The 19,852-nt window shown below is 41.4% G+C and overlaps 1 protein-coding gene across 11 annotated transcripts in view; it reads right to left on the bottom strand.

Annotated features, from left to right (window-relative positions):
* The window catches only part of GLI3 (GLI family zinc finger 3), a 402,298-nt gene that overhangs the window by 284,245 nt on the left and 98,201 nt on the right, over positions 1-19,852 (bottom strand). The window contains exon 2 of one of the 11 annotated variants that reach the window (XM_039336718.1): positions 9,406-9,524. The exons of the other annotated variants lie outside the window; for them this stretch is intronic. The gene's annotated coding sequence lies outside the window, so the exon portion shown is untranslated. The remainder of the gene's footprint in view (positions 1-9,405; positions 9,525-19,852) is intronic. 11 annotated transcript variants of the gene reach the window in all.

Raw genomic sequence — 19,852 nt, 5'->3', positions numbered from 1 at the left:
AGTTCTGAATAAGCTGATATTAAAGGTCAAGCTTTTTTCCAAGGCCAATCTTTTCTAGTGTTCATACTACAACATACTTGGCATGCAACAGTGTAGCCAGTGTTTTAAAACAACTTTCTATGAAATATTATGTAAAATCCTAGTTTAGTGAATCCTGGCTGAGAAGGGGTGTTGTCTTACCTGAACGCCTTTTCTCAGCATGATGATGGAGAATCCATGAATGGGTTTAGACTGTCTTCCTGCCCAATTAGATTAAATCTGACGAAGTAGCCACGCCTTCTGCTGGGCCTTAGTACCTCCCAGACACGATGAAGGCAAAGCTATTGACAATAGTCCAATGTGTTGGCTCCCTTAGCCCTAATGCAGGCCCTGATGGACCTAAAGGGTTGGTGTGGATTCTCCATCATCATGCTGAGAAAAGACGTTCAGGTAAGACAACACCCCTTCTTTAGCATGAGGATGGAGAATCCAAGAATGGGACATACCAAAGCTACCCTGTCCCTATGGGAGGGAATCGGTCTGGGCCTGTGTCCCACTTGATGGTACCACTTGCTGGAGCACTCTCTGGCCGAATAAAATTTCCGCGGAGGCAAATTTATCCAGCCTGTAATACCTTACGAATGGGGAAGGTGAGGACCAGGTCGCTGCTCTATAAATATCCTCAATAGATGCCTGTGATGCCCATGCTGCTGATGTTGCAGCGCTGCGGGTGGAGTGAGCGGTGATATGGCTTAGAACTGACAGGGAATGTGACTGGTACACTTTTGCCCCATGGAAGAAGGTTGAAAGGAAATAAAGAGCGCTTCTGACTTGCTGAAGTCCGCTTGAGGTAATGGCGCAATGCCCTTCGAACGTCCAAGGTGTGCCATTGGCGCTCTAACATGTGAAATGATTGAGGGCAAAAATTTGGGAGAATCACTTCCTGTGATCTGTGGAACAAAGAATTTATTTTGGGTATGAAAGACGGATCCAGGCGAAGGACCACCCTGTAATTGTGAAAAACGCATAGGTCCTCTCTGACAGAGACAGCAGCTGGTTCCGAGATATGTCTGGCCGACATGATGGCTATGAGGAAGGCTATCTTCATGGTTAAGAACCGTAGTGAACACGTCTTGATGGGCTCAAACGGTGGCGAGGTTAGGGCCTGCAAGACCCGCGGGAGTTCCCAAGAAGGAAAATGATGAACTGCGGGTGGCTTGGTGTTGGTCGTGCCCTTGATGAAGAACCGTACCATGGGATGCTGAACCAATGGCATTGGAACTGTCACATGCCAGCACCGTGGATAGAGCCACCACCTGCCTGCGGATGGTGTTGGGTGCCAGGCCCTTGTTGAGCCCCTCCAATAAATACTCAAGGATTTTTGGAATGGTGATGGTCGAGAGATCAAGGTGGTTCTTTGTGCACCAGTGACAAAAGTTCTTCCATAAGGAGTCGTAGATCCTGTTGGTTGAGAGGTATTTGCAGGCCTGAATCATGGAGATTACGCCCACCGAATAGGACTCTGGACCACTGAGGGTCCGGGTGCTGCAGAGCCCCCTGGCTGGGTACCACACAATATGGAGGCATCCTCCACTGCGGAGAGATGGAAAGGCTCATGAGGTTGGCAAACCATGGCCATCTCAGCCACTGCGGAGCAATTAATATCACCTCTGCCTGTTCCTGCGGTATCTTCCGGAGAATGGCCAGGAGCAAAGGGAGAGGGGGAAAGGCATAGAGCAGGCCCTTGGGCATGGATTGTAGAGGGCGTCTGCCTGCTCCACCCCTGGAGACGGGAACTGGGAGAAAAACCTCGGGAGATGGGCATTCGCTGGGGAGGCGAACAGGTCCAACACTGGAAGTCTGAACCTCTCCAAGATCTCCCTGAATAGATCAGGATGTAGGCGCCACTCTGAGTGATCCACTGTCGACCTGCTCAAGGAGTCCGCCTGCTGGTTTGCCTCTTCTGAGATGTGCTCTGGTTTGAGGGAAGAGAGGTTGGTCTCTGCCCAAGTATTCAACAGCTGGGCCTCAGTCATGAAGGGTTGGACTTGGTACCCCCCTGCCAGTTCACATGGGCTTTTGCTGCCACATTGTCTGTGAGCACTAGGAGATGTTGTCCCACCACCCTGTTGCTGAAATGGCACAGTGCCAGATGTATGGCAATGAGCTCTAGCCAGTTTATGTTATGTTTGAGGTCCAACTGTGACCATCGACCCTGAGCTAATTGTGAGGGTAGGTGTGCCCCCCAAGCCGAACAGACTGGCGTCCATTATTAGGGTAAGCCTGGCTGGTTCCTTGAATAAAGAGCCTTTGGCTACAACTGGGGAGGTCTACCGCTGAAGGGACTCTAAGGTTTGCAGTGGAACAATTACCTTCTGGTCGGAGGAGCTGGTACCCTGTCTTTGAAATGGGAGCAAGAACCATTGGAGGGTTGTGGAGTGTAGCCTGGCCCATGGCACTATTCCCATACAAGAAACCATCTTTCCTAACAGTTGGGAAAGTGTGGCCAGTGTGACCACACGCTCCATTCGTATCTGCCTGATCAGGGCCCAGATGCTGTCCTGACGTTCCGGCGACAGATAGACCTTGCAGAGATTGGTGTCTATGATCACACCTAGGTGAAGGAGGCGGATTGAAGGCTCTGTCTGGCTCTTTTGGAAATTCACCGAGAACCCATGGTCTTGAAGGGTCTTGATGGACAAGGCCAGATCCGACCAAGCCCTCTGCAAGGAGGTGGACTGGATGAGGATATCATCCAGGTAACATTGGATCTGTACTGCGACCAGCCTTAGGTGAGCGGCCAGGGCTGCCAAGATCTTGGTAAATACTCTTGGAGCAGATGAAAGACTGAATGGTAGAGCCTTGTACTGGTAATGATAGTTTGCGTAACAGAACCTGAGGAACCTTCGATGGTTGGGGAGGATGGGGACGTGAAAGTACGCTCCTGTGAGGTCAATAGACATTAGGAAATCGCGCCTTCTGATGCTGGCCAGAATGGACTGAAGTGTCTGCATTTTGAACCTTTTGTAAACAAGATGAGAGTTTAGTCCCTTCAGGTCTAGTATTGCTTTCCATTCTCCCGAAGCCTTTGGAACAACAAAGAGGATGGAATATAAACCCCTTCCTAGTTGTCCAGCCAGTACTGGTTCTATGGCTCTGATTTCCAAAAGGTGATGAATGGCCTCGCTCATAATCCGTACTTTGACCGTATTTCTGGGAGTTGGGCAAGAAATTTCTGGGGGATGGGATGAAAACTCAAGTGGAAGGCCACACCTGATGGTGCTAAGCACCCAGGCATCTGTGGTGATGGCCTCCCATTGGTGAATGAAAAAGGTGAATTTGCTGCCTATGGGGAGACCATAGACCTATAGACCAAAAAAGGGAGAGGGGTCCGGAACAGACTCCTCATCTTTGGATAATCGGATGTCCATTAGTCCGTGCTCCTCGGGGCCTGAGTCTCTGTCCTGAGAGGAGTGATCGAAAGAGACAGAGTCAGGATATTCCGGGGCTTCTGTCTGGAAATGAGAAGGAGTTATGGGTGTTACAAATTCTGGCATGGGCCTCTGGTTGAATGAGGAGGCCATGCCCTGGGCAAATGCTTGAGCGAGTAACGCCTGAAGCTGCTCTGGCCACGCCCCAAGATTCAGTGGAACCCTGTTGGTGTGAATGTGGCCTTCGGCACTGACTGGACCCTAGGCAAAGGGGCTACCCATTGGGGGCTTGGCCCCTGATTAAGAGGCAGACCTTCTCCCTGCCCAGCCTCACCTACTGGAAACCAGGCCCGTTGAACTAGGGAGCCGAATGGGGCCAGCTGCGGGTTAAATAGTGAACCTTCATGTGGGACTGGAGGGGCTTGGACCATCCCACTTGTGTTCAACTGTTGAACCTTAGAGAATTGCTTCTCTAAGGCTAGGTGTCTCCTGCTGGCCTCTTTCTCGGCTGCCTTAGAAGGCTTCTTACCAGGAATAGCTTTGGCCTTGGCCTTGAGCTTTCCTGCAGCCTCCAACTTGGAGGACTTGGAGTTCCCTGGAATTGGATTGCCGGGAGCACCCTGCGTGGTCTGAGGTGCCGCATTGTCTGCCATCATAAAGGAGATATCTCAGTGGTGTTCTGAGAGGTATCTCAAGGAATGGGAGCAGAGCACTGGGTTGTGACTATGCGTCAAGGAACTGGAAACCAATGATTGCTCTAGGGGACAGTGGCTGCAAGGTCCCCTTAATGGACCCTGGTGTGCCTGTAATGCTCCAGATGGCTGACAATGTCTGATAACGTGCTCCTGGCATGCTGGGAGGTGAACGGTGGTGGCAAAACCACAATTGATAATGCCAGAACACACATGTCCCACTTAGTGGCAAATCACCTCAGTGATAAGTACCTGCGCACAAGACCTAGGTGGTGGTGGTTGGGCCAAAAGGTGTGCCAGCACACTCTAATGTTGTGAAATTTAGCTATGGACTCTTGGCTATGGTGACTGTGAGCTCACAGGCTAAGATCCTCTTGATCCCCTGATAGGTATCTCGAGGGATGGAGTAATAGGAGGTTCCAGTATTCATGCTGCTGTAGGAGCTCTGCACCTATTAAGCTGCATTGCTAATGGGGGACGGCCCCGGGACTAAATTTTTCTTATGCATCCTGTTTGTATTGGAAGGAATTAGCTAGAGGTCAGGCCGGCCGGAGCTGATCCAAAATGGCGGCCACTGGACAGGGGCCTTTGCGGAGCTCCCTGATCTTGCCGGGCCATGAGCTCCGAATCGGGGCCAAAAAACCTGGTGTCTCACTGATCCACTGGCCTCCTCGCTGTGCCTGTGGCTGTCTGCTAACTTGGGACTGAAGCGGCAAACTTTTGGGGGCCAGACTACGCTGATCACGTGGTCCCCAAAATGGTGGCCGCGACTTGCATGCCAAAGAATGGGACCGCAGTGGAGGCTTTAGGCTGAAGCTCAGGTGACCGACCCTCTGCTGGCCTAGTGATGGCCCTCGGACCTCTGCGGGTGCTGGGCTCAAAGGGAACTGACCGCACCGTCAAAATGGCGGCCGCGGCTGGTGCCGAAAACAGGACTGCAGCAGAGGCTTTGGGGCCGATGATCAGCTGGCTGACTGTCAACTGGTCTAGCGCGAGCCCTCCATTCCCTACTGGAAATGCTGAGCCCAGCGTTGAATGGACGGCCTGTAGCCTGTAGTTGATTTGGCTTAGTTAAATCGGAGGGGAGAGAATGGAGCCGCTGGGCATTTGGAGCAGCACTGATCCCAGTGCTGTAGTGGGTTAGAGAATCTACGAAGGGGAAAAAGGAAAAAGACAACCTGACCAGAAGTCTGATAAGGGAGCCAACCATAATTGTGTCCTCCTGGGCTGAAGACTAAGTCATGTCTGGGAGGTGCTAAGGCCCAGCAGAAGGTGTGGCTACTTTGTCAGACTTAGTCTAATTGGGCAGGAAGACAGTCTAAACCCATTCGTGGATTCTCCATCCTCATGCTGGAGAATCACAATTACCTTTTGAGTGCTAGCCCTGAGATAGTTTCTGGCAGTTTGTCTATGTAAACAGAATCAGTTTTAAAGTCCTCGATGAAACTACATCTATATGGAAGGAAGGAAGGAAGGAAGGAAGGAAGGAAGGAAGGAAGGAAGGAAGGAAGGAAGGAAGGAAGGAAGGAAGGAAGGAAGCAATGGGGTATCCCAAGGTTCTATTTTAGGCTCGGTACTTTTCAATATTTTCATAAATAATTTAGTTGAGAGATTAGAACGAGAACTAATTAAATTTGCAGACAACACCAAACTGGCAGGAATAGCCAATATCCCAAAATATAAGCTCAAAATTATTTATGTCATCTCAACAGACATGAACACTGGGCTCTGTCCAACAAAATGAAATTCAATGTAGAGAAAAGTAAGGTGTAACATTTAGGCAAGAAAAGTAAGGTGTAACACTTAGGAAACAAAAACAAAATAACAGGTACAGATTAAGTGAATCAGTCTCAACAGTAGTAACTGTGAGAGGGATCTTGGGAGTCCTACTTGACAATCATTTAAATATGAGCCATCAGTGTACAGCAGCAGCCAAAAAAAGTCAGTGCAATCCTAGGATGCATTAAGAAGAGATAGAATCAAGATCACATGAAGTATTATCCTTAAAAAGTCACCTCAAAAATCCCTTAAAAAGCCACATGAACAAACACACCTGAGACAAACACCTGAGACACACCCCAGACTGCACCCCCCCCAAAAAAGAAAGGAGAGTATTGGTAATAGGAGATTCTATCCTCAAAGGAACAGAATCATCTGAAGACCAGACATACAATCCAGGGAGGTATGCTGTCTCCCTGGAGCAAAAATCAAAGATGTGGCTGAGAACCTAACCAAAATAATTAGGCCCACAGATTACTATCCCCTCCTCCTCCTCCTCCTCCACATTGGAACGAATGACACTACAAACAACCTGAATGCAATAGTGAAAGACTACAAACAACTAGGCAACAAAGTTAAGAAGCTAGGAGCACAAGTAGTGTACTCGTCAATCCTCCCAACAAAAGGTCAACACCTACTGAGGGAAAAAAGAATTTTAGAAATAAATCACTGGTTAAAGGGTTGGTGTAGCCAAGAAAAATTTGGTTTCCTGGATCACGGTCTGCATTTTCTACATGAGGGATTCTTGGCAAGGGATGGGCTACACCTCACGAAAACAGGCAAAAATGTACTTGGAAAAAGATTGGCCCAACTCATCAGGGGGGAGAGTGACCAATCTCTAGAATCTCTAGAATCCAAACCCAATCACAAATCCCAAGAAAACAAAGCAAACAACGAGGTAGGCAGTGTTGAGAAAAAAGAAAAACTCAAACAACAATCAGGACATACAGGAAACATACCCACGGACAGGCATAAAAGCCTTAAATGCTTATACACAAAGGCTCAAAGCTTGGGGAACAAACAGGGTGAATTAGAAACAACAGTACACGAGGGAACGTATGCCATAGTTGGCATAACAGAAACCTGGTGGGACGAAACCCATGAATGGAATGGACAGATGGATGGATACAAATTGTTCAAACAAAACAGGTCAACAAAAAGAGGAGGGGGAGTTGCACTATATGTAAGAGAACACTACATATCTGCGGAAACGCACATTACCCAAGACAAAATCTTTCCAGAATGTATAGGTATCAATATAAGAGAAAAAAAGTGACATTACCATAGGTGTATATTACAGGCCACCCACCCAACCAGAAGAAACAGATGAACTCTTTGCCAACCAGTTAACCAACCTAGCCGACAGCTTTGTCACCCAAAATGTTGAGAAGGGAATTAGATGCAAAGCTATACTGGACATACAAATAGAGAAGAAGTGATAGAGGGAATCGAAATTGCCGGAACCTTGAGCAAAAGTGACCACATCATACTGGAATTTAATATAATGCAAACACTACAATAGAAAACAATCTAACCAACGTCCTAAACTTCAAAATAGCTGACTTTGACAAGCTCAGAGAGAATCTAGGAAAGATTGCATGGATGAAAATCCTAAAGGGGAAAATAACCCAAGAAGCATGGGAAACCCTGAAAAACATGATAACAAAGCCCTGATCAGCACAATACCATTGAGAAAGAAAAACAAGAAATCCAGAAAGAAATCAACTTGTCTGAAATGGTATAGGACAGGCATGTCAAACTCATGATATCATGTGACATCACATGACGTAACAGTAAGTTACAGTTAGAACATGCAAAGAAGTAGTCAAGGAAAGCAAAGGCTCAGATTTGAACAAAGACTTGCAACAGAAATCAAAAACAATACAAAAAATATGTTAACAGTGTGCTTAGTGACTGTTCGCAGTTACAATGGCACTTTAAAAAGTGCCCCCCAAGCCACAGCTGAGCAAGACACCTGCCTGCCCACCTGGCGGTGCTCTTCCTCCTGTCCGAGGTTTTCATTGTTGTGAGCATTTCTATTGAGGATTGGCAGCAGCAGTGGGGGGGAGGTGTTTGGTTTTTATTCCCCGTGTCTGCTGGGTGGTTGCAGCAGGTTTTGATCACATGACCCTGGGACATGTACCGTCATAAATATGAATCAGATGCCAAGTATCTGAATGTAAATCACAAGACCCTGGAGATGCTGCAACATTCCAGCTGATCGGCGTTTCTTCTGGGCTCAGCAGAAGCGCCAGGATTAATGCTGCTTTCCAACTGAGGGGTGCTTCTTTAGGGCTTAGCAGAAGCACCAGGATCAGCGCTAAGCTCCAGCTAGATCCTGGCGCTGATCCTGGCGCTTCCACTGAGCCCTGACAGCCCCCAAACACCGATCAGCTTGAAAGTGGCACTGATCCTGGCGCTTCCGCTGAGCCCTGACAGCCCTGCAACTCCAGCTATCACTCGCTCAGGCTTTGTGGTGCTGCCACCGGTTCAGCCCATTCCCCTCCCCTGCTATCACTTTTCTAGGATGGTCATGTACCACCTGCCAATGTACCACAGGTGGTACCCATATCACTGGTTGAAAAGCCCTGGATTAGAGGACCTCCAAGATCCCTTTCCACTCTTGTTACTCTATTATTTTCTGGAACTAAAATATGCTGGGACCTTGGCAATTCAAGCATCCAACTCATGTGTGTTTCTTAAAAGGGGCAGGGATTTGGATCAACCTGGTATTAAAAAGTACTCTGAGAGAAACAGAGGAAACTACTCTGGTAGTTTCGTCTGGTGCACCAGTTGCAGCCTTATTTGGACCGGGAGGCTCTATTCACGGTTACTCATGCTCTTGTCACCTCAAGACTGGATTACTGTAATGCGCTCTACATGGGGCTACCCTTGAAGAGCGTTCGGAGGCTGCAGCTGGTTCAGAATTCAGCCGCGAGAGCGATTGTGGGTGCACCAAGGTACACCCACGTGTCACCTATCCTCCGCGAGCTGCATGGCTTCTTATGGGTCTCCGGACGCAATTCAAGGTGTTGGTTATCAACTTTAAAGCCCTTCATGGCTTAGGACCAGGTTACTTATAGGACCGCATACTGCCGCATAGTTCCCAGAGACTGGTGAGGTCCCACAGATTGCGCCTCCTTCAGGTCCCGTCGGCCAGACAATGTCGGCTGGCAGCCCCTCGGGGAAGGGCCTTTTCTGTGGTGGCTCCGACGTGGTGGAATCAACTTCCCCCCAAGATTCGAACTATTCCCACCTTGCCAGCCTTTAAGAAAGCCATTAAAACTCTCCTGTTCTGGCAGGCCTGGGGTTGATGTCCCCGGGGAGGGGGGCGGATACGATTGGGACATGCTGTATGAATGCACTTATTTTTATTGTTATATTTATTGTTTTAATTTATATGCCGCTCCTAGGGATTGGGCGGCATATAAGTTTTATTAAAATAAATAAAATAAAATAAATAAATAAAAGAAGGAAAAATTACTGGTACAATTTTTGAAATAATAAGTAACAGGAAAACAAACTAGCAAGTGCAGAGAAAACAGGATAGGATACTGCTTGTCTTCCTTTTCTTCAAGGCTACTGTTTAACCAGGGATGTCAAGAGGATTCTTCCAATCTCAAAGCTCTGCTCTCAGTGATTTCTACAGGGTGTGGACAAAAAAAGAAGATGATGGCCATGATGGTATGATCAAAGTTCAGTCTGTTATTTATGTACATGGTCAAAGCTATCATTATGACTTTTTTAACCACTACTTTTTGACCACATGTGTCTACTCTTCATTGCCAAGTCAGTTTCTGACAAAACATTTAGTACACAGAAATCTCTGAAGTTTCCAGTGTAAATTTAAGTCTATTTCATTCAATCTACAAAAATTTTAAAAGTAAATACATAGTCTGATTTTTATAGATAAACTTTTAGGTATTGAAAACTCCATTGCAAGTTGCAGGCAAATGCTTGCCTTGAACATTTTGGTATGGGAAATCTAATTTGGCATAAATGAAATTCATAAAACCAGTTATATTCAGACTGACTTCTAAAATACTAGAAACAATACCTTACCTAGTTTTGTCTTCCTTTGTTTTCCTCCTAAAGACCTCCATCTCAGCATGAATAAACTTGAGATCCCAACTTTAGTCTCAAAATCATCAAAGAAGCCCTTTTTGCTTGATCATTGCATAAAGGCCACTCTCTCATAAAGGAAGCAAGGCCACAATATATGTACATCTTATATTATGCAGATGAGCTAGACTCTCACACAATTACTTACACATTGTAAGACAGATATTGTAAGAGAAAGTCTCAAAAATGAACAACAGGTTATGCAACAGCATATCCTCTTTTAATTTCCCTGCTCACCTCTCAGGAAGTTAGGAGTGGGACTAAACTGATCATTTAATTTAATAATGTAATCATTACCAAATCCTTTTGCTAGGCCAGCAGAAAGTCTAATCTACCCTGCTACTAGGGCCAACACTTTCCGGACCCACTCAGCATGTGATTTTGTGTACCCTTACACATCAGAGCTGCCCTTTCACTGCAGAAAGTATGAATATGAAATAAAAACATGAACATGAAATAGAAGAAAATGTCTTTGAGACTTCCAGTTTTGTGTCACGGTGAGATGGGACACAGGAAGGCAGAGCTCTGCCTTCTAGGCCCGATTTCGCCTTGCTGGGGGCCCTCAAAAGGGCCTAAAGTCACCCCAAAAAGGCGATGAAGAAGGAGGGGTGTCTTGTTGATCATGGAGAGCCAGTGGTCTCTCCGTTTGATCCAAGGAAAGCCCTCTAAACTGGCAGGGGAAAGACTGGCCACACTTCTGAGGCCGGCCATTAGCTGCTGACAACTGAAGAACAAAAGCTTTAACTAGCACATCGTAAACAGCATGTTCAGACTGGGTGAGACTATTGATCCTTTCTTTACTATTTTACAACTGAATTTCCTGGGAAAGGCTCCCAAGATGCTTAAAATCTCTGGATGTGAATGGAAGCAGCATTTTAAAAAATTTTATGGGGAACAGAAATACACAATACTGAAGTGAAAGTAATACAAAGCTACAGTTTTCAAAAATCTGAGACCTGAGATAATTGTTAAGATTTTCTCTTTGGAAAAAAAACTATTTAGGTGAAATATAAGAAATCAACCCTTTGTTTTAAGAGTGGAAAATGGACTTTGAATGACATCTAGTGATGGATTTGAGTACAGCACTATAACTAACTCCTTGGTGACTTTCAGTTTAAGGGAGAACAGTTGGCAATAAAGGAAAATATTTTAGCATAGTTATCATCCTGACCTTCATGGACTATAAATATCTACTGAGCTTGGACTTTTAATCTCAAGAGCTAGTGGGAGAGAAAGAAAAATTTAATTTTTGAATATGTCTGGCTACAGGGAGGTTGAACATTTTGAACACTTGGAACATTGTGGAATACAACCTTGCCTAACTGATAATTTTCAGGATACTTGAGACAAAGGATTACTACAAAATATTGCTATTAGGACGGGATTATAAAGGCTATATATATAGACCAGAAAACTGGAGGAAATTCTGTTCCATTTTTCCTGAGACTGTGATACTAGAGGATTTCTAGGAATGATGCCTCAAGAAAAAACAAATACCTTTCAGAAGGAAATTCTCTCTATGCTACAGCAAATTCATCAAACAATTCTTGTACACAAAAGGCACATAAAAATGAGACATAATGAAACTAAAAATAACCTAGATGATATAAAGGACCAAATCTCCAAATTGGAAAGCTCCCAGACAACAACTACAAAGTATGAACATATAAACCAGAAATCAGAGGGTGAAGCAGAAGAAATGGACCTAGAGATGGAGGAGATAGGAGAAGAGAAATATGGACTGCCATACATAAATAAAATACTGCAAGACCTGCCTATAACAATGAAAATACAAAAGACCCTTTACCCCTTTCTCCAAAATACACCTGATGGCAAGGAAGAAGATTCTAGAAAATGGAACATAGAGCGGGCAGAGGAAACATCTACGGAATTTGAATGGGTGGAGTTCCTCCCCAAAAATAAGAGAATTGGTATGAATAATTTTTTAGCTATATAAATGTAATTAATATTGAGAAAATCATAATGACAAAGATACTTTAAATATTGGTGGGAAATCAAACTTTAATAAGAACACAAAAACAGAATATTGACTTATGAATTGATATTATTTCTATAATATTAGTAAAATATGATGAAGATGTCTATATCTAATTTTATATATATCAATATATACTATATCAATAGTACTAATAATTGTAATTGTTTAATGAGGAGGGAAGGGGAAAGGGAAAAATATGGAGAAGAAAGGAAGATCAAGGAAAAAGTACTGGATTGTGCAATACTGAATAGATTTATATTGAAGAAGTTAATGTTAAATATGTGAACCCAGACAACATGTTGTTTACTAAGCTCTAAAGATTGTAATTTTAAAAAATTAATAAAACCTATAAAATAAAAAAGAAGAAAATTTCTTTGAAGCCTTGGAGAAAGACTTTCAAAAAATTATTGGTGACCTCCAGGAGAAATTTCACGTGAAAAATGAGAAATCCTATGTAGTGCCAAAAGAAGTTCTGTGAGTATGAAACACATTTCTCTCTAAGTATAATTATTTTGAATCCAGAATAGAATTGAGTACAAAGGAAGAGGAACTCTAGGAGAGATTTACAATCTTTGAAATTACTACAAATCAGAAAACTACGCAAAATAGTACCAAAATTCAACAATTTTCTTATTTCCATTATGGAAATAGCCAAGCAAATTAAACCTTTATGAATATCCAAACTGCTGTCATGAGGTTTCTAATATTATTTCATATTGCACTAGCCTCTGTAGAAGGGAACTTTCATTTCCTACTGTATTTAGAACATATCTTAGTCACCAATACATTCTTTATATAAGGAAAAAGTGACATTAAGATTTCTATAGTAGACATGTTGTAAAATTCTAATATCAGTTTAAAGCAATGATTGCTAAGTATACTACTTACCTTTGAAAAATTATTATAGTTAGAAATACTAACAGCAACAATATAAACCCACAGTTGCCAGTTCTTTACTTGATGTTGGCCTTCATAATGTATCAGCATAATATGTAATATATTGTTGTTGTTGTTGTGATGATGATGATGGTTGGTCACACAATCAGACAGGAAAGCTGCCTTTTTGTATTCATGGTGATTTTGTTAATGCCAATGGTGTTTAAGTGGTGCTCCTATTGTTTTGGGATTGCACCCAAGGCCAATATTACTATTAATATTATCCAAGGTGGTGAACGCACTTCTCCTATTTTACCCCCAACAACCCACTGAGGTGGGTTGAGCTGAAAGACAGTGACTACTCAAAGTCACCCAGCTGACTTCGTGGCTAAGGCAGCATTTGAACTTGCGGTCTCTTGCTTTCTAGCCTGATGCCATTGATTGGAAGCTTTCTCCCTTGCTTACCTACTCTTCTCTCACCCTGATTTTTTTTCTTTTTTAAGGAAGAAGTCACATGGGGCGAAATATCAATTTCTTCTTCACACATTTTCAAGAATAACAGAAAGTAAACTATTGATTTCTTCTTTGCCTGAATTCAAACAACTCTTAAAAGAATCCCTAGTTTCCTCCTTCAAATCACCAAGGGAAAAAAGAATAAGGAGTCCAGGTCCTCTACAACCTTATCAGCAACTCCCACCAGTCTGGATCTTTTCTCAACATTGTCATATGAGGCCAACTTTGTCTCATTCAATTGATCTCACTCTTCCCTTTCCATTCAGTTAGTAGTATCTGTTAGTACTGAAGTAAGAATAAAAGGCAAGTCAAAAGACTTTGGCATATGAGGTTACCAAAGACAGAATGAGGCTGGGGCATGGATTTCCTCAGCTATTTCCCATGATCTCCCTATATACAGGCATTCGGGACTTTAATTCAATTCTTACCACACAGAAACTTCAACTTCTGGTTGCATATATATAATCAGAAAATCTATAATATATATAAATTTTGTGTACGTATTTCCCATATTTTCTTTTTCAATCTTAATATACAGACTGAAAAATAGTTATGGACGGTCATTAAAACAGCTAAGCAAGTACTAGCCCACAGGTCAGCAACCTGCAGCTCCAGAGCTGCATGCGGCTCTTTGAGCCTTCCCCTATGGCTCCCAGCCTCCTCTGCCATTTGCACAGAGAGACAAGAGAGAGAGAGAGGCACTTGCGCTTCCCTTCTCTCTCTCTCTCTCTCTCTCTTTGTGTGTGTGTGTGTGTGTGTGTGTGTGTGTGTGTGTGTGTATGTGTGTGTAAAAAAGAGTGGACTCATAGTACTCTCCGACGAGCTGAAAAGCTTATTTGGGCGGAGCTCCTCCCTTTGCTGCGTCTCTGCAGGAAGCAGGAAGGGCAGGAGAGAGCTAGCTAGCCCAGCTAGGCTGACTCAGGAATTCTGGAAGTTGAAGTCCATGAGTCATAAAAGAGACGAGGTTGCTTACCCCTGAGCTTGTTGGACAACAGCTTGAAGCTTGCCAGGTGAGCAGCAGATAGGAGGGGGGAGGAAGAGAGAGAGAGAAAGAGAGGGGGGGGAGAGAGAGAGAGAGAGAAGAGGAGAGGAGAGAGAGAGAGAGAGAGAGAGAGAGAGAGAGAGAGAGAGAAAGAAAGAGAGTGGGGGAAGAGGAGTGGCAGACCAAGGGCAGATAGAGAGGGAGGGAGGGAGAGAGACAGAGAGAGAGAGAGACCCGTTTGACATCTAAAATGAAGATAACACTGCATATATCCTTTTTTTACCTCTGTGTGTATGTAATTTTATTCTCTTAAAGCATTCTCTTGGTGATCATTGTTTTAATAGTGTGGATATTCCCAAGAGTCATATTTTTACTTTTATTTTTAATGTGTGTGTGTGTGTGTGTGTGTGTGTGTGTGTGTATACACACACACACACACACACACACACACCTATAATAAAGGTAAAAAAGGATATATGCAGTGTTATCTCCATTTTAGATATCAAAAGGGTTTTGCGGCTCCCGGTGTTTTGTTTTTGGTGGGAAATGGGTCCAAGTGGCTCTTTGAGTGCTTTGGGTTGCCTACCCCTGATCTAACCCAATTGTTACGGTATGTTCATGGTCCAATAATAAAAAGAAAAAGGAAAGGGAAGTCCTTAAAACTGTCTCCTTTGATAATACTCTAAATTTTTACTCTTTCAATGTTAACATTTTTTCCTTGTGTCTATCGATTGAAATGCAACATAAAGTATGAATATCTTATGGATACAAATAAATATGGAAAATGGTTGTTCCAGAAATTTTAACATTTTTCCAATATATCTGAAAATTTACTATAGATTTCACATGGCAATTAAATATTATTCTCTCAAAGAAATAATATAGTGATTCATTTTTATACTGCCATATCTTTAAATATGAAAGTTGTTTTTAAATTCAAATTATCACTGACCATTGGGAGAAAAAAATGATTAGTATTTGTAGACAAACTTCTATTAATGGCTAAAATAAGGATTTAAAGAGATTTTGGTCACCACACTATAAAAAAAGATATTGTGACTTTAGAAAGAGTACAGAAAAGAATAACAAAGATGATTAGGGACTGCAGGCTAAAGCATATGAAGAACAGTTGAGGAATTGGGTATATCTAGTCTAGTGAGAAGAAAGACTAGTGGTGACATGATAGCACTGTTCCAATATCTAAGAGGCTGCCACAAAGAAAAGGGCGTCTATCTATTCTCCAAAACACTTGAAGACAGGACAAGAACCAACAGATGGAAATTAATCAAGGAGAGAACCAACTTTGAATTAGGAAGAAATTTCCCAACAATGAGAACAATTAATCAGTGGAAAGACTTGCTTCCAGAAATTGTGAGTGCTCCAACCCGAGAGTTTGTAAGAGATTAGAGAACCATTTTGTCAGAAATGGTATAGGTTTCCAGCTTTAGCAGGGGGTTGGACTAGAAGCCTTAAGGTTCCTTCCAACTCTGTTATTCTGTTTCTGTTCCTTATTAAGAGTTGGTTTTAAAAAACAAAACAAAAACAAAAAAACTTGCTCTTTACAGCTCAGTAGATTTTTTTTTTAAAAAAATCCATCTCTCAATAGTAGGTTCAATTTTCAATAATGCTTGGGATTTAAAATCCTAATTGTTAATATTAACTGATTTGAGAAAATAAGAAAAAGATAACTTTACAGAATTCTGAAGAACTTTGTTTTTCTTCAGTCAAAGTTTAGTGACATCGTGAGCCTTTGATTACATTTCAGAATGAGGGATAAAATAATTCTTTGCCTGCAGTGAGGAATTATTCCTCCTCCTATGGTTCAATTCATAATGAATAAGCTAGACATAAGTACTACTACTGTTTCTAAAAGACATATCCCTCACACCCAAATATAAACACATATTTCCTAAATATCCTGCAAAATGAAATAAAATAGTTTTGATAATAATTTATTGTATATTATTAATCGTATTGGTATTAATATATATTTTTCTTTTCTCTGTTTCAGCATCATATAATGTATGGTACCACATTGTATAGATTATATGTAGATTGCACATTGTCAGGGAAGAGTAGAATATAAATGCCAGGATAAATAAAGTAAAATTGAAAAGTTTTTGTGACTGAATTATCCTTCATACAAAAACAAAAGAAAAACAAATAATGAATATTAAAATAATAGGGAAGAAGAATATAAATATAATCACATGAAATATAAACACATGACAGTAAAAAAATGCTCTATTCCAGATAGAGATTTATAATTTCAACAGCAACTCCTCCTAACACTTGTACCATATAGCAATTATTTTTATTAGTTTAAATTCTCAACAAATAATCCACACTTCACTATATTTCAATGGGGTGACAATTAATGTTATATTTGTATTTTATTAATTAAATATTCTGGAGTCTAAAGCATTTATTCTTTTCAGAGCTAGTAGAGAATTATTTACAAAATAATTAAATATAATGCCCTTTCCACAGCTTTCTCATCAAGGCTTAAAGACTGCTTGTGTATTATACAAAGTGAAGCAACAAAATTTGAAAATTATACTCACAAGAAAAAATGTCAAGAGACCTTAAATATTTGAGGCTTTAGTTTCACTTCTCATATATTGCACCATACATACACACACACACACACACACACACACACACACACACACACACACACACACACACAGAGTCATATTTAATGAATCTAATTGAGTTTCTTGAATGGAATGAACTGTCATTTATTATCTTTCTCATCTGGTGATCAATGATTTCATTAATAAGATAAATAACAAGGCTGCCATATTATTGACTGTTATGAAAGATGATTCCAGTTTCCTGCTCCTTTTTCCAAGCTCTGGGATTCTCTATGGCAGCTCTGAATCCATTCAATATTTTCCACAGACAGAGAAAAGTGAAAATCCATTTTGAAACCAATTTCAATTAGGATCCAAAAGCTGTTATCACAGGTGTCACAGAATGGGCCTGTAAGTGAAAATGTCGCCTATCCATTCTGAAATGAAACCTTATCAGAAGCTACAAAGATGGTTCAGGACAGCCTATCTGTAAATTACTTTTCACCCTGTGTTAACTCAACCCTAGTTCTGTCATATGGAAGGCTTTTCCATCCACTTGTTATAATCTAATGACTAAGTAGGCCATGCACCAAAACCACTTTTATTCTGTTCTAGTTTTCCATCCCATCACAGTGACAATAAATCCAAAAAATTCTAGACAAGCCACTTATATAGGCAAATTAAACCTTTCTTATTTTATTTTATTGGGCATATGGATTTGCATTTGGAAGACTATCTACAGCCACTGCATTCCTGGTGATTTTTCAGTTGCAAACTCCAAGGCCTAGTTATTTCATTAATTCAGCACCCAAGTAGAGAGGCTTTTCTCTCACATCTTTCAGACTCCTTTTAGAAAATTATCCCATGACGGAGGATTTATTCAGTAAAAGACCTCAGACTTTCAGAGACAACAAAAGAATCAAGAGACTTTCTGGTCCACCTGCCTGGCAAATGATGAGGCAGGGAAAAGCCTCCCCTAGAGAAACCAATCAAACCATTGTGTGGCACAGTCAGACCTTTTCAACTGTCAAGCCAGGAGAGCAGGAAAAGAGATGAAAGAACTCAGGATGAAGCTACCATTTACCGAACCATATGGGAATGGTCTCCAAAGATTTAATAATTGGGATGAAACTCAACTTTCTGCAGAGGGAGGCAGAAAGCATGAACACAAGAGAAAAGGAAAGAGAAGATAGTACAGGTCACGCTTACTGAAAGACAAACTTTTCAATGGGATTTCTCAGAGGAGAGAGGGAAGGACACAAAGAGAAATAAAAACTTTAGGATTGCTACCACAAGTCTTTCCCTGGTTAAAATGGAAAAGAACACAAAATGTTATTAGCATCAGTGAAGCAGATTTTCTATTTTACCACTGATGTTAAGGATTCCTTCAAAACAAACCTTTTCATTTCAATGTTTCATATTGTCAAAGGAATTGGATCAAGTTTCAAAGAAAGTAAACATCAAATAAAACCTTGATAATCTTTCGAGTTATATTTTCCACATAATGGCTACAATATAAAAAAAATACTCCTTTTGGCTGTCAAAATAATCTTAAGTAAAAATAAACTCTAATTACTTTACACATTATAATCAATAAAGATATGTGTCACAAAGATTGTTAGGATTGAAAAATGTTTTATAAATCTATAAATAATTATGGAATTTGCCTATCCAAAATATATCCAAGGAGTTTATAGGAGATAAGCCAGTGTAATTTTGTTGGGCATGCTGCTACCTCTATTAACGTTAATAATGATTAACCTGTTAAACTGTGTTTAGTATTTAACTGATCACTATTTTGCTTCACAAAAAATTACGTAAGAAATGTATTATTTTTTGAAGTTTACACTGTAATGATTTTTGGAGAGTACACTTTAAATAAAAGTTTAGAGCCACAAAGCTAGTTATGTGTGATTTTAAGAATGCTCCTCTGCGATCCCACCCAGAGCTAATTCCCAGAAGTCTGCTTAGTTTTACACACAGGATATAACAGAATTTAGCTATTTCAAAGAAACTGCATCATACTGATACAGTTGTATATGAACATTTCAGAAATTCTGGAATATTTTATCAGTTAAGGAGTTATAAAATGAATGAATCCTTACAAAGGATAAAATATAACAGGATATATTACAAATTCTGTCAATTTCATGCAGTAGTTTCTTGAAGGAATAAGCCTATGTGAAACAAAACACGTTTTAAAATATACAGCAAGGGACAAATTAATACTACTCCCTGATCTGGGAAAAGAACTAGATCTTTAGTGCCTTCAAAAGGCAAACAATCAGAACCAATCAAATTTGATTGAGAGTATTCTAAAGCAAGGACCACAACCCATGGCCTATTCGCACCCGGACTGTGTGAGTGACAGACTGGAGCATGCACACGTAGCCCAACTCACGCAAGATCAGGCACCGGTGCTTGCAGCCCCACTTGTGTGAGCAGTGGACACTGGCATTTGCAGCCCTACTTGCCCACTGCTCACAGAAAAGATGTGTCCATATGTGTATGTGCACACCTGTCTCTCGCACAAAACCATCCCCTCCCCCCCCTCTTACTCTGCCCAGCAACCAACTGGAAAGATTGGAGAATGCTGTTCTAAAGGATGAAAAGGCCCTGGAATCTGGATCTTCAAAAATAGAATTTAGATTATGTTTCTATCATTGTTTTTATGCAATTTTAAGAAACCTGTATATGCAATTTCATACTTATAAAACAGTCTTAATGCTACACAGTAAGTTGCTAATATCAAAATACAAATGATCAAATATTTATCAAAAGATAAGGTTCACCAAATGTAACGGATTTAAAACAGATATGGCAATATAATACCCAGTGATTAATTTATATTTTTTAAAATACACAAAGAATAAACATTTTTTCTTTACTACCCTGTAATCCAT

This window comes from Crotalus tigris, unplaced genomic scaffold (assembly GCF_016545835.1).
Source record: "Crotalus tigris isolate CLP2741 ecotype Arizona unplaced genomic scaffold, ASM1654583v1 scf7180000017666.379230911805:20528666, whole genome shotgun sequence".
Lineage (NCBI taxonomy): Eukaryota > Metazoa > Chordata > Lepidosauria > Squamata > Viperidae > Crotalus > Crotalus tigris.
The sequence above is the reverse complement of the archived record's forward strand: the minus strand, read 5'-3'. Positions and strand labels throughout refer to the sequence as shown.